We start from the raw sequence: 14,021 nt of genomic DNA, 5'->3' as shown, positions 1-14,021 counted from the left end.
GAAAGGCCAGGACTCAGGAATGATTTTGAGAAGGAAAAATGATTTATTGATGGCCAGCTGGACTCGGGAGCTTTCTGTTTCAAACCCTAGCCTTGAACAAGATTTTCAAGTTCCTTTTATACAGGGTGGGGAGTCAAATGGTGCTTTTATCAAAGAAACCTACTTTCTTTGTTAGTTAAGTCTTTGCCTGAGTACCAGGTAGTGTTGTTTTTGTTTTTTGTCTTTATTTGGTTTTTTTTAATGCTACATTCAAAAAATGTGAGGTCCCCATATACCCCCCATCCCCTCACCCCACTCCTCCCCCCTTAGGTTTTGAATTAACATATTGCCCACATTTCAGGTGACCTTGAATTAGTATCTTGCCCACATTCTGTCTGGATGCAAACTTGAATACACATTTAGTCTTACATCCTTTCTGAACTTTCAAAGCCCGTATCACTTAACTTGATTTCTAGAGACTAGGCACACTTGGATACAGAATTAGATGATTTTGAATTTATGCACAGGCTACATTATATTTCCCATTTGAGGACAAGTCCAAGTTCCCATAAGTTTTGGCATCACCACCATCAGAGTTTCCCTGGACTGACTGGTATGGATATAGAGTTTGCATTGCTAAATTGCCTCCCGGGACTGGAGTCATTGCCATGGTCACCAAGGGCAGGACTGCAGCCTCTTACTGTCCCACACCCACAAGTCAGTACAGACAATTTATCTCTAAAGAGACAAACAGTGCTCGCTTCGGCAGTACATATACTAAAATTGGAACAATACAGAGAAGATTAGCATGGCCCTTGTGCAAGGATGATACGCAAATTCGTGAAGCGTTCCATATTTTTTCATGAACTATTGTGGTTAATAATCGAGAAAAGGTGGCATTGGTGTGGAAAAAGTGGCCATGGTGGCTGCTGGGTGCGGGGAATGGGAGGAAGAGATGAGATGTGGAGGCATTTTCGGGACTTGGAGTTGTCCTGGGTGATGCTCCAGGGACAATTGCCAGACATTGTATGTCCTCCCATGGCCCACTGGATGGAACGTGGGAGAGTGTGGGCTATGGTGTGGACCACAGGCCATGGAGTGCAGTGATGCCCAGAGATGTACTCACCAGATGCAAAGGATGTGTCATGATGATGGGGGAGAGTGTTACTGTGGGGGGAGTGGTGGGGTGGGGGTGGTGGGGGTGAATGGGGACCTCATTTTTTTTAATGTAAAATTTTTAAAAAATGAATAAATAAAATTAAATTAAAAAAAAAAAAGAGACAAAGAGCCTCCCACCTATAGGCCACATCAAAAGAAGGCACTGAGAAGGCAAATTTCTCACAGTCTTGGGGAGCCAAAGGTAATGTAAATAAACAATCCTTTAAATCAATAACAACAAGTGGCCAGCTAGGAGGGATCATAGCTGGTGTTGGCAAACCTGGCTGCAGTGCATCCATAGGATGAATGACTGCATTTACTGCTTGGAGGTCTGTTAAAAGCCTCCATATTACCTGACTTTTTCTTAATAGGAAACACTGGAGAATTCCAAGGACTAAAAGATTCTTCAATATACCCCTTGTCTAATTGTTCCTTAACTAATTTATGAAGTGCCTCCAATTTGTCTTGAGTTAACCCAAACCGGAGAGGAGAGGTTATAGTCCACTTGAGAGGGATGGATTTGAGCGATTCAAGGAGGCTAGACTGGAAAAGGTGAATATCCTAATCCTTCATGATTACCATGAGCTGTGGGATCTATTGGTTTAACAATTCCTTTGTGGTGCTTACCCAACCCTAACCCTGGAACATGCCCTTGTTTCCTCATTAATGGTTGACTTTCTTTACTATATTGGCTAACCTGGGGAATATAAAATTCAGCCTGCCACTGTTCTAATAGATCACGTCCCTAAAGATTGATAGGTAAGTCTGCAACCTATGGCTACAGGGTGGCAGGTTGCCCATCAGGTCCTAGACAATGAAAAATCATCACTTTGTTTCAAACCTCTGGGAGTGCCAAGTCCCACAACAGAAATAGATGCATCTTGCAATGGCCAAGCAGAGGGCCAATGGTTAGAACTAATGATAGAAATGTCAGCTCAGTATCAATAGACCTTTTAAACCCTTTGTTCTGAATGGTTACTCCACAAACAGGATGAGATTCTAAAATTTTTTCAGTTAAGAATACTCCTGTCATTCCTGTACTTCCAAAACCATCTTTCCCTTGAATTTTCTTACTAGCTCCTATTGAAACATAAGGGAGCAACAATAATTGTGCTATGAGATGTCCAAAATTGGCTTTCCAAGGAATTGAGGTTGACATGATAACTTGAATCTCTCTTTGATAGTCACAATCAATTATTCTTGTTGATGTGGGCTATGAGTGGGAGGCTGTTCATCTCTTTGTGTCCTGACTTGTGGGTGTGGGACAGTAAGAGGCTGCAGTCCTGCCCTTGGTGACCATGGCAATGACTCCAGTCCCGGGAGGCAATTTAGCAAAGCAAACTCTATATCCATACCAGTCAGTCCAGGGAAACTCTGATGGTGGTGATGCCGAAGCTTAAGGGAATTGGACTTGTCCTCAAATGGGAAATATAATGTAGCCTGTGCATACATTCAGAATCATCTAATTCTGTATCCAAGTATGCCTAGTCTCTAGGAATCCAGTTAAGTGATATAGGCCCTATGGGCTTTGAATATTCAGAAAGGATGTAAGACTGAATGTGTATTCAAAGTTGCATCCAGACGGAATGTGGGCAAGAAGCTAATTCAAGCTCACCTGAAATGTGGGTGATAAATTAATTCAAAATTTATCTAGTACTCAGGCAAAGACTTAACAAAGCAAGTTTTCTTACATAAAAACATCATTTGACTCCCCACCCTGAGCCCAAGGCTCAGGTTTGAAACAGAAAGCTCCCGAGTCCAGCCAACCATTAATAAATCATTTTTCCTTCTCATAATCATTCCTGAGTCCCGGCCTTTCTATATGCAAATAATTGAATATCTCTCGACTTCTACAACATTTTTAGGGGCTCGTCCAGGATTGCAAACAAAGGCCAGAGACCGTAGCATTTTGCTGCCCCTTCCAAATCCCTGAGAAAGCCAGGAGGACTTGGGTGGACCCCAATCATCAGGGCGCCCCTGGATTAAATTTAATCCAGAAAAGATGTGGGCTCCACCAGAGTCTTCCTGATGAAAATCGAAGGCAATGGAAGGTCTGAAGTGAAGGATTCTGAGAATGAAAAAGAACTCCAGACGTGGAAGAAGGTAAGGCTCCCTGGGCGGGAACATTTGTCAGGAAAATCCTAGGTTTAATTGCTAGGGTGGGGGGCTGATCACCTCCCGAGAGAGAACCCTAGTAGCCCCAAAAATTTGTGGGGAAGCCATTCTCTCTAGGTCTGGAAAAAGGAAAAAGCCTGGTATTTTGGGTTTGTCTAACTGCATGTTAGAATCTGGTAACTGGTCTTACCTCCACTGAAAGAGTGTAGGCTTGATTATAATAGGAAGGGATGTTTATAGGTTCCAGTCCTAACATCCTGGAAATTGGTCTGGATTAAAAAAAAAAAACTTGGTTACAGGAGACTGGATCAGTCTTTTTGGTGGAGCTTGGTCTGGGTGTAATGTTAAATAGTGAAAAAGGTCTAGCTGGAATCTTGTTAGGTGCTGAATTGCAAATGAATTTGCTTTATACCAGATGTGAATGTTAAGTGTTCTTGCTAAGGTTTGTGATGCCTGCGGGAGCAGCCATGATGAAAAAATATATAGAGAGAACTTGTGAGTCAGATTAGTGACCTTTGTGCTTCTGTCTGTGTCAGCTCAATGCTGGTGTTGGAGTTGTGTGGTTATGTAAAGTGGTGGAATTTAGTTGAGCTTAAACCCTCCCTTGCCATTTGCAAGGGGGTGAATTGATTATGGGGCAAAACTGTGGAGTCTGGATGTTTGTGCATGCTCTGCTGTCTCATCTCTGCCCGCCACCCCCCCCCCCCTTTGCCAGGGCTTAGAAGCCATCCACGTCCACACCACACACCTGGGTCTGTTGGGGCTGCCCCAGTCAGGGTGGCTGGGTCCCCAGGAGGGGTGCCGAGTTTGAGTAGGTTCTATCTGCCCATTTAGGCAGAAAGCTGGAAAGGGGGGAGCGGCTTGCCCCTTTCCAGTGAGTCCACACCTTCTATTTATAAGCCGCATTCCTATTTGATCACTGTGTACCTGAGTGCCTGGAAGGGGGGAGGTGAAGCAGCATCAAAATAAATGCAGTAAAGTTCTCTCTAGGGTATCAAAGGCCAAATACATTTGCATTCTGCCCTGGTTCTACTTTTCCAAATCTCTCTCTGTGAGACTGTGGAAATACTTTGAAATGTTTTAAAACTATAAACTTGCCTGAAGAAAGGAGGCTATTACTTGAAACAATAGACCTCTAATCACTTGATAGCCTTTTCAGTGGTCTGGCTGGGAACTTCAGGGTTGTGAAACTACAGAGGAAGAAGAAAAAAAAGGGAATGAAACTCCAGTTTGGAATGTGTATTTGGCTTTTGTCAGTTGTTGGCACACCCAAGAATTTACAGTAAAAAGGTAGTTTAAAAATGAATCTTTATATCGGTTCCTTCAAGGGCTAAAGAGACCCATGGGAGTTATGGTCATGGCCGATGGGGTTAACTACCAGGTCAGATGGCCCCTCTTTGGAACTGGTGTTTATGTGTGACGAATCTGGACTCAGATGGGATCTCTCTTCATAAGACTTTCATGCTAATGTGCTGGAGGTGCAGTTAGTGTCGGGGTTTAAGATATATTTAGGGGATTTGAATCTCTGGACTGACAATGTGATAGCCAGGTCCTGAGCCTCAACAGACTCCAGCACCTACAATCTGACTTATTGGGCTCACCACACTCAGCTAAGATGGAGTTGAAGAAGGACAACCACCACACCATGGAGCCTAGAGTGATTACAACTGAAAGTGGGAGGATTGCATCCAGCATCCATGTGGAATCTGAGCCTCCTCTTGACATAGAGGTGCAATGGACACAACCAATCCAATGTCCACATAGAAAAGGTGGCATTGGATTGAGAAAAGTGGACATGATGGCTGATGGGTATGGGGAAAGGCAGGAAGAGATGAGAGGTGGAGGCGTCTTTGGGACATGGAGCTGCCCTGGATGGTGCTTCAGGGGCAATCACTGGACATTGTAAATCTTCACAGGGCCCACTGGATGGAATGGGGGAGAGTGTGGGCCATGGTGTGAACCGTTGACCATGGGGTGCGGGGGTGCCCAGAGATGTACTTGCCAAATGCAATGGCTGTGTCATGATGATGGGAGGGAGTGTTGCTGGGGGGGGGGGGGGAGAGGTGGGGTGGGGGTGGTAGGGTTCAATGGGACCCCATATATATATTTTTTTAATGTAATATTATTACAAAGTCAATAAAATAAAATAAAAAAAAATGAATCTTTAAATGCTAATACTCTCTTGCTGGCAAATTAAATGTGTAAGTCACAGATAAGAATTTGTTCCAGTACTAGGAAAAGGCAGAACTTCACAGGGTTGTTACTAATAAAATTCTCGTAGCTTAATTAATAAAAGTATCCAATTCACCTTAAGGTTAAAACTTAATGAAAACTGTAACTAAGAGTTAAGATCATTTATAGATGCATTTATATTATAAAACAGCGGAAGGATAATAACTGAAATTATAAGTGGGTAAATTTAGCCTGAAAATATTAATTTAAGTTTCCAGTATTCTACCAGCTAGTGCATAGTGCTCTCTGGCACTATAGAACAGTGCCAGTTTGGAGACAATATCCATTGTATGCTTGGCTGTATTGAGCCATCATTGGCTGCTGCAGGAGCTTGAAACTGCAACATAGTTTCCGTTGACTTCAGGAGCATAACCAGAGGCTGATACAGCAAATATTTCTATTCGAGGGGTCAGTGACCAGCCTAGTCAATAACTCACATGGAGAGGCAACCTGTAATGTATTGAAGGCCTGATTTGAATGCACAAAAGAGTTTGACAGTGTTAAAGTTTATTCCTTGTTTTTATATATTTTAAACAATTTAATTCAACACATCATATATCAAATGATTGTTTACTTATATAATTTTACCATGAAGATATTAGTAGGTATTTTACTTTAGTAATAGAGGGGAAACACTTTTTCATTTTAAAAATGAAAACGGAAGATTCTCAGTAGAATGAAGATAACTTTTTATTACCATTTACTTAAACATGCACCTTGTGGCTTTCAGACAGATATAATGTGCCTCTATAATCTTTAAAATCTGCTTATTTCTATTTGCAACAATGAGAATTAAACCCAGAAAGTCCAATTTTCTCCCTTTTGGTTAATGCCTAAGTGAGTTAAGTGTTGGAGAGATACAGGGGCAATATATATTTTGGTCATTCCCTAGGTACAAAGAATTACAACGGTGCTTTAGGTGGCTCATTTATATTTTAGTCAGGCAAATGTAGTATTTTTTATTTTACATGATCTATTCAATGCTTCAGCAAAAATAAGACTAAAGGACTTTAGTATTTTTTTTTTTTTTTTGCCTCTTTATCTAAGGATGCTGAGGGCAAAACTGCCCAGAAAATAGCTTACCTGGGCATGCCTTCCAATTTCTTAGCAATAAGAACACTTTCCACCCCAAAATTTAAGGGAATTCATAGCCTCACCACCAGCAACCTGAGAATAAGGATGATATCCAAGTCCTTCCTGCCCCCAAGCACCCTGCATGCTAGTTGGGCACCAATAAGGCACTGCCAGGCCAGTGCTGCCTGGATGCCGAGTGTGACCAGCAGGCACAGCCCCTGCCTCTTCAGACCCTGGCAGCCCAGGGGAGCCCTGCCAGGACACTCACCAGTGATCCCCTTGGTGCCTGCACCAAGTCCCACAATCCCTTGGGGGCAGCTTCCCTCCCACCACCAATTGCCAGATATGCAGAGCACTGTCTAGCTACTGCCACCAAGGCCTGCAGGGGCTTTGAGCCAAGGCTGTTTTGCTCCCCAGTAAGAACTTAAACTTAGATTTCAATCAGCCAAGTTCAGCCTGTATAAGAAAACTAGAATATTCTTCCATTCTACTTTTGTTGACATTCTTCCTGCCCATTCCTGATAGTTGACTCTGTTAATCCCGACATCCCATCCTCCAGTGACTGACTTGTTACCAGGTTTATAATCAAATGGTTTGTAATACTTGGAGTGTTCTCTATAATGTGGCCCAGAAAGGAGTTTGAGTTCTGTCAGTGCATAGGGAAAGCTGTTTACTTCCTAGCATAGCAGATAGAAGGTGCTTAGAAGTTGAAGGGCATCTTGAGAACCTTATGTCGAGTGAAGCAACCCAGGAATTGAAGGACAAATACTACATGACCTCAATGATATGAAATAAGCAAGCTGCCTCAGAGAGCTAGAGACTGGAAAATAGGCTTACAGGAAATCAGGGGGTGGAGGAAGGATGTGAGCCGACATCTGCAGGGGTGGAATCTATGATGAGCTGGCGGTAAGTATGAGCACAAAGAAGAGATAAAATGGGGGCAAGGGGTTGCCTTTGGGTGGGGCTTTGCGGGTTTGAAGGCGGCTGGGGATGGGCGGATGGGTAATATTGCCCAAAAAATTGGGGAGAGGGAGGGGCAACATACGAACATAGGAGACTGTCAGGTGTTGGTTGAGAGTAAAATGCTGAGAAAATCGTATCAAAATATAATTAGGAGGGTTACCTCTTTAGGATGCTCGGAGGGGATGGTCTGATGTGGGACAAACTCCTGGGGAATATCTGAATGCTCATTTTGCCAGGGTGGGTTGTACCATTGGGTAGAGACCCAAGTAGTGAGAGTTGGGGTGGACCCACATCCTGGGGAGGACTAATGCCATCAAATAGAGGGAACCGTATCTCTCGAGAAAAAGGGTGGCTCCCAGGGCATTAGGGCAGTTGAGCAAGTCAGGCCCTGAACACTGTTGCAAGTATCTCTGGACATGGCTCCTTGGGAAATGGAGATTGGCTGTCGCTGTGGGCCCCAAGGGGAGGGGAAAATGTATGTTGAATGGATGGAACCAAGGTAAATGTGGGGGCAAGAGAGGAGTTTTATGAGAGTACACAAGGATGGATATAAAACATGTAATATTACACCAAAAACATATAGGGTATGACAGACTAATAATGTAAACCATGATGTAAAACATAGGATAACTAAAAATTTAGAAAACTGTATATCCTAAAGTATGGACCACAATGTAAGCACAGATGTCACCTTGTTTGAAAGCTATTGTCTCAGAGTCTGTACATCAGTTTAAGTAAATATGATATGAATAAGTTATAAGATTATCACTGTGGAAGGGAAAAGGTTTTATGGTGGATGTGTGGGAGTACTGTATATTGTATATATGAATTACTGTGATCTAAGGCTCTTGTGAAGAGAAGCTCAATAATTAGGAAAAGATAGGATGTAGAATTTTTCCAAATCAATACGTATTCTAGATCTAACCTTTAAACTCATCGCTATATTCCACTTTACTAGTAAGGGAACTAGTAATGATATTGAACTTCGCTTTTCAGGAAGTTTTGGATCACAGAGTGGTTCAACAATGGCGGAGGAGGAATACTGGTATGGGATGTTATTGACAGGCGATATATGGTTGACAGGGAGTTATACAGGGCATATGTCCAGGGTGCATGGTAATGTTTGGATATATTCATAGTGGCAACAATTAAAAACAACAGCTGGGGGGGTACTGGGTTCCTGGCTGGAGGTGCTCTGTCGTGGTCCCTAGGGGAGCAGTGGCAGTCCCCCAGGTGCAACGGTAAGAACCAGGAAGGAATGAGGGTCCAACAGTGAGCCCCTGATACTAATGACTATGCTTGTGAGCCTATACACCTGAAATAAGAACAAGGCCTAGAGCAGCACTGTGCCTGGGAGTTTCCTCCTGACAGCCTTCATGTTACTCAAATGTGGCCAGTCTTGAAGCCAAACTCAGCATGTAGATGCAGTGCATTCCCCCCAGCGTGGGACATGACACCCGGGGATGAGCCTCCCTGGCACCGAGGGATCACTACCAAATACCAGCTGATGATGCAACTAGAAAATGACCTTGAATTAAAGGTTCAACGCGGACCAGCAGAATATCCCTGTCTACATATAATAACAGGACTTTAAAATGCTGTTTGACCTAATGTAAGGGGGAAATGGAAAGGAGAAATGAGTTTATATGGCTGAGTCTCTACAAAAGAGTCTGGAGGTTGTCAGAAGGATTGCCTTTATGCACACCTGAGCAGAGTCTCAGAGACAGATAAAGTAGATACAACCCCAGGTATTGGTTCTTTTGAGGGCTAAAGAGACCAATGGGCTCTATGGTCATGGCAGTTGGAGTTCACTGCCATGTCAGTTGGCCCTTCTTTGGAGCTGGTGTTTCTGCGTGATGGAACTGGACTCAGATGGGACCTCTTTTCACAAGACTTTCATGCTACTTTACTGGAATTGTAGTTGATGCTGGGGTTTAAGATATATCTAGGGGATTTGAATCTCTGGACTGACAATATGATAGCCATGCCCTGAACCTCAACAGACTTCAACTCCTACACTCTGATTTTTTGGACTTACCCCACTCAGCTAACATGGAGTTGAAGAATGTCAACCACCACACCATGGAGCCTAGAGTGCCTACAACTGAAAGCAAGAGGATTACATCCAGTATCCATGTGGAATCTAAGCCCTCTCTTGACATAGAAGTGCAATGGACACAACCAATCCAATGTCCACAGAGAAAATGTGGCATTGGTGTGGGAAAAGTGGCCATGGTGGCTGCTGGGTGCGGGGAATGGGAGGAAGAGATGAGATGTTGAGGCGTTTTCAGGACTTGGAGTTGTCCTGGGTGGTGCTTCACAGAAAATTACCGGACATTGTAGATCCCCCCAGGGCCCACTGGATGGAAGGGGGGAGAGTATGGGCTATGATGTGGACCATTGACCATGAGGTGCAGCGATGCCCAGAGATGTACTTACCAAATGCAATGGATGTGTCATGATGATGGGAGAGAGTGTTGCTTTGGGGGAGTGGGGGGTGTGGGCGGTGGGGTTGAATGGGACTTCATATTTTTTTAATGTAATATTTTTTAAAAAATGAATTAAAAAAAAAAAGTTGAAGGGCTTTAAGTTTCTCACAGATTAAGAATACAGCTTTCGGAAGTTGTCCAAAGATATCCTCAAAGCATATTAAACCAAATTAAGGGAAGTGGGCTTGGCCTAGTGGTTAGGGCGTCCGTCTACCACACGGAAGGTCCGCAGTTCAAACCCTGGGCATCCTTGACCTGTGTGGAGCTGGCCCACGTGCAGTGCTGATGCGCGCAAGGAGTGCCATGCCATGCAGGGGTGTCCCCCGCATAGGGGAGCCCCATGCGCAAGAAGTGCACCCCATAAGGAGAGCCACCCAGTGTGAAGGAAAGTGCAGGCCGTCCAGGAATGGTGCCACACACACGGAGAGCTGACACAAGATGACGCAACAAAAAGAAACAGATTCCCCTGCCGCTGACAACAACAGAAGTGGACAAAGAAGAACACACAGCAAATAGACACAGAGAACAGACAACTGGGGTGGGGGGAAAGGGGAGAGAAATAAATTCAAAAAAATAAAAATAAAAAACCAAATCAAGGGAAGCAGATGTGGTTCAAGCCATTGGGCTCCTGTCTACCATAAAAAAAGTCCAGGGTTCAATACCCAGGGTCTCCCAGGGTCTCCCAGTGAAGGCAAGCTGGCCCATGCAGACTGCTGGCCTGTGTGGAATGCTGGCCCATGCAGAGAGCTGGCGCAGCAAGGTGACGCAACAAAGAGACAGAGGAGAGCAATAAGAGTGCAGCAGACCAGGGAGCTGAGGTGGCGCGAGAGAATGATCGCCTCTCTCCCACTCGGAAGGTCCCAGGATCGGTTCCCAGAGCTGCCTAAAGAGAATACAAGCAGACACAGAACACACAGCAAATGGACACAGAGTAGACAATGGAGGGAGAGGGGAGAAATAAATAATCTTAAAAAAGAAAAAAGAAGTCTTTGATTTGACCATCATTTAATAATAAAATATATTTATAATAAAATTTAAAATAAAATGAGAGCAGTATTTCAGTGAGAAGAGACAGTCTTTGTCCTCAAGGAATTTCTGTAGTTGTTATAATTACAATCTAAAAAGATATTTTTAAATAATTTTAAATCAAAACTCAGCCTCTAACAGAAGTATAGGTACTGCACTTCCAGATTGAACACTAGAAAATTTTTCAGCTCAATGTCTGAGATAAGGGTTTCAGGGCAGGGTTTATCAGGTCTAAGAATGGCAAAGTCTTAATGGCTGCCTTTTCCTATAAAATTAGTAACTGGTAAAGAACATAAGAGAAAATAGCTTTCTAATAAATTTTCTAGGTATTTTTCTCTATAAGTTTCTTGGAATAATTTCTTAAAAATTTTTATTTATACTCTATACCTACAAAGCAAAAACTCCCTCTTAGAATCTTTTAATGAATTATACTTTACACTTTTAAATCAAAGTGAATATTCTCTTAATTATTCTCAGTGAGGCTTACCAAATCAAGCCTTGGCTCCATTCAGAAACAGAACTTTGCAACTATTTGACTTCATATATTTCACGCACTGTACTCTCACAGCAACCTGAACTTCTTTTAAAGCACTTCTTACCATTGTAATTAGTTCATTGTCTAATGTTTGCCTGTTGCCAGCTGGCCTGTCAGTGAAATGTCTGTCTCATTCTCGGTATGCTCCATTATCTAGTATAGTATGTTGTTAGTGAAGGAATGGCCTAGTAATTATACCAGATATCATTAAATGCACAGTATCATTCCCTTTTGGTTTTCAAAGATTATGTATACATAAAGTATTGGAAGGTTCAATCCCAGAATGTGCTTTGTGCTTGTATGTATTTTCTAGTATTCTAAATTACTTTTATAATAAAGAAAAGCAAAAATATAAACACCATCTTTCTCCTTAAAAATTACTTAAAACTACAAAAGGAAAAATTGTAGCTATACAATGAAGGAACCAGACAATATTGTAAAAAAGTAATATTACCATTACCAATGATGTACAGGCACTGTGTCTCCAGAGGTGATGCACTAAGGGCACAACACCCCTTATGCAGTGCTGCACTGGTGAGACAAAACCTGAATCCATCACAGTGAAAGAGCAAACACAAATGGAGGAACCAATTAGTCTATACTCTTCATAAATGCCAAGGTCATGAAAGAAAGGCTCAGAAACTATTTCAGATTAAAAAGAGTCTAAAGGGACATGTAATGAGTGATTCTAGACTGGATCCCTAATGGGAAGAAACAATTATTCTACAGGACACTGGGATATCTGATGAAATTGGGACTTGTTTGATACACTAAAATTATTATTCTTTTTTAAAGATTTATTTTATTTCTCTACCCCCCCAGTTGTCTGTTCTCTGTGTCTATTAGCTGCATGTTCTTCTTTGTCCGCTTCTGTTGTCAGTGGCACGGGAATCTGTGTTTCTTTTTGTTGCGTCATCTTGTTGTGTCAGCTCTCCGTGTGGGCGGTGCCATTCCTGGGCAGGCTGCACTTTCTTTCGCGCTGGGTGGCTCTCCTTGCGGGGCGCACTCCTTGCGCGTGGGGCTCCCCTACACGGGGACACCCATGTGGCACGGCACTCCTTGCGTGCATCAGCACTGCACATGGGCCAGCTCCACACGGGTCAAGGAGGCCTGGGGTTTGAACCGCGGACCTCCCATGTGGTAGACAGATGCCCTAACCACGGGGCCAAGTCCGCTTCCCAGACTAAAATATTATAATCAATGCTAAAATTTCTGAATTTGATAACTGCACAGTGGTCATGTTGAGAAATCTTCATTTGCAAGACATACACATTGGGACAAATAGATAAATTGAGAAAATGTTAAAAACTGGTGAATCTGGGTTATGAATATACAGAGGGAAGCAGACTTGGCCCAGCAGTTAGGGCGTCTGTCTACCACATGGGAGGTCTGCGGTTCAAATCCGTGTGGAGCTGGCCCATGTGCAGTGCTGATGTGCACAAGGAATGCTGCACCACGCAGGGGTGTCCCCTGCATAGGGAAGCCCCACGTGCAAGGAGTGTGCCCCATAAGGAGAGCCGCCTAGCGCGAAAGAAAGTTCAGCCTAAAAAAAAAAAAAAAAAAAAAAAAAAGCCTTCCTCTCTTCCCTAAACTGCACACACAGGCCCGCGGCCCTTTTCTCTCCCCACTTCTTCGCCAATTTCTGGAGGCTGCCATCCAAGCGCCCCGACTTCAAAAGGAAGAGCGTCCTCTTGAGAGATGGAAAAGGGCTCTCTGCCTCCGAAAGGAGAAAAGGTTGAGGTGTATATGATTGTTAACTGTCCTGTCCTGGGGGTGTATGAGCCAGTGTAGAAACGAGGCTGTCTTCACTCTGGACGAATGCAAACCAGAACCAGCGTCCCGAGTGTGCCTGCCTCTGTCAAAGCCGCTTCGTACATCCCTTACTCTTTTTTTTGTATGACTATTGTTATTATTATTATTTGGGGTTCCTTGTGTTGTTGTTTTCATTTGTTTTCCTTTGCAACTCTCCACACTAAAACACGCAATATTGTGGGGGGAGAAGCCATGACTAAATTCCGCGCTGCGATGAGATGTAGCAGTAAGTCGGCCCCCAGCACCGGCAGCTGGGGCGACAGCTCGCAATAATCACGACTGATTTAAAGCTTTATGTAGCCTCTCTCTACACCCTCGTAGTCAGTAAGGTCTTGCCACATTTTATTAGTGAGGTTGAGAAATGTAGTATCTGTTGTCGTTCTTCCCCCTCCCCCCAATATTAAACTGTGAAATTTGTGATTTGTTTTAAACTCTGGGTGAATCATAGCTTAGTTTGCATGTCCAGCTAATTTGTTTCTATACATTTTGTTTGATTCTCTTTTTTTTTCCTTCTCTCAGGGCTTTTACAAAAGATATATATATATATGTGTATATATATATGGATCTTCTGAAATGTTTTTTGAGGTGCAAGTTTTTCTTTCCTCTCTCTCTCTGATTAATGGACATAATGCTGAGAT

The 14,021-nt window shown here is 43.2% G+C and overlaps 1 non-coding gene across 1 annotated transcript; it reads left to right on the top strand.

Moving 5' to 3' along the window:
• The first annotated feature begins 732 nt into the window (after nucleotides 1-732).
• On the top strand, nucleotides 733-839 carry LOC111766123 (U6 spliceosomal RNA). Its single transcript, XR_002798256.1, has one exon. It is a non-coding gene; the product is annotated as a U6 spliceosomal RNA (small nuclear RNA).
• The last annotated feature ends 13,182 nt before the right edge of the window (nucleotides 840-14,021 follow it).

This window comes from Dasypus novemcinctus, chromosome 3 (genome assembly GCF_030445035.2).
Source record: "Dasypus novemcinctus isolate mDasNov1 chromosome 3, mDasNov1.1.hap2, whole genome shotgun sequence".
NCBI classification, from domain to species: domain Eukaryota; kingdom Metazoa; phylum Chordata; class Mammalia; order Cingulata; family Dasypodidae; genus Dasypus; species Dasypus novemcinctus.
The sequence above is the reverse complement of the archived record's forward strand: the minus strand, read 5'-3'. Positions and strand labels throughout refer to the sequence as shown.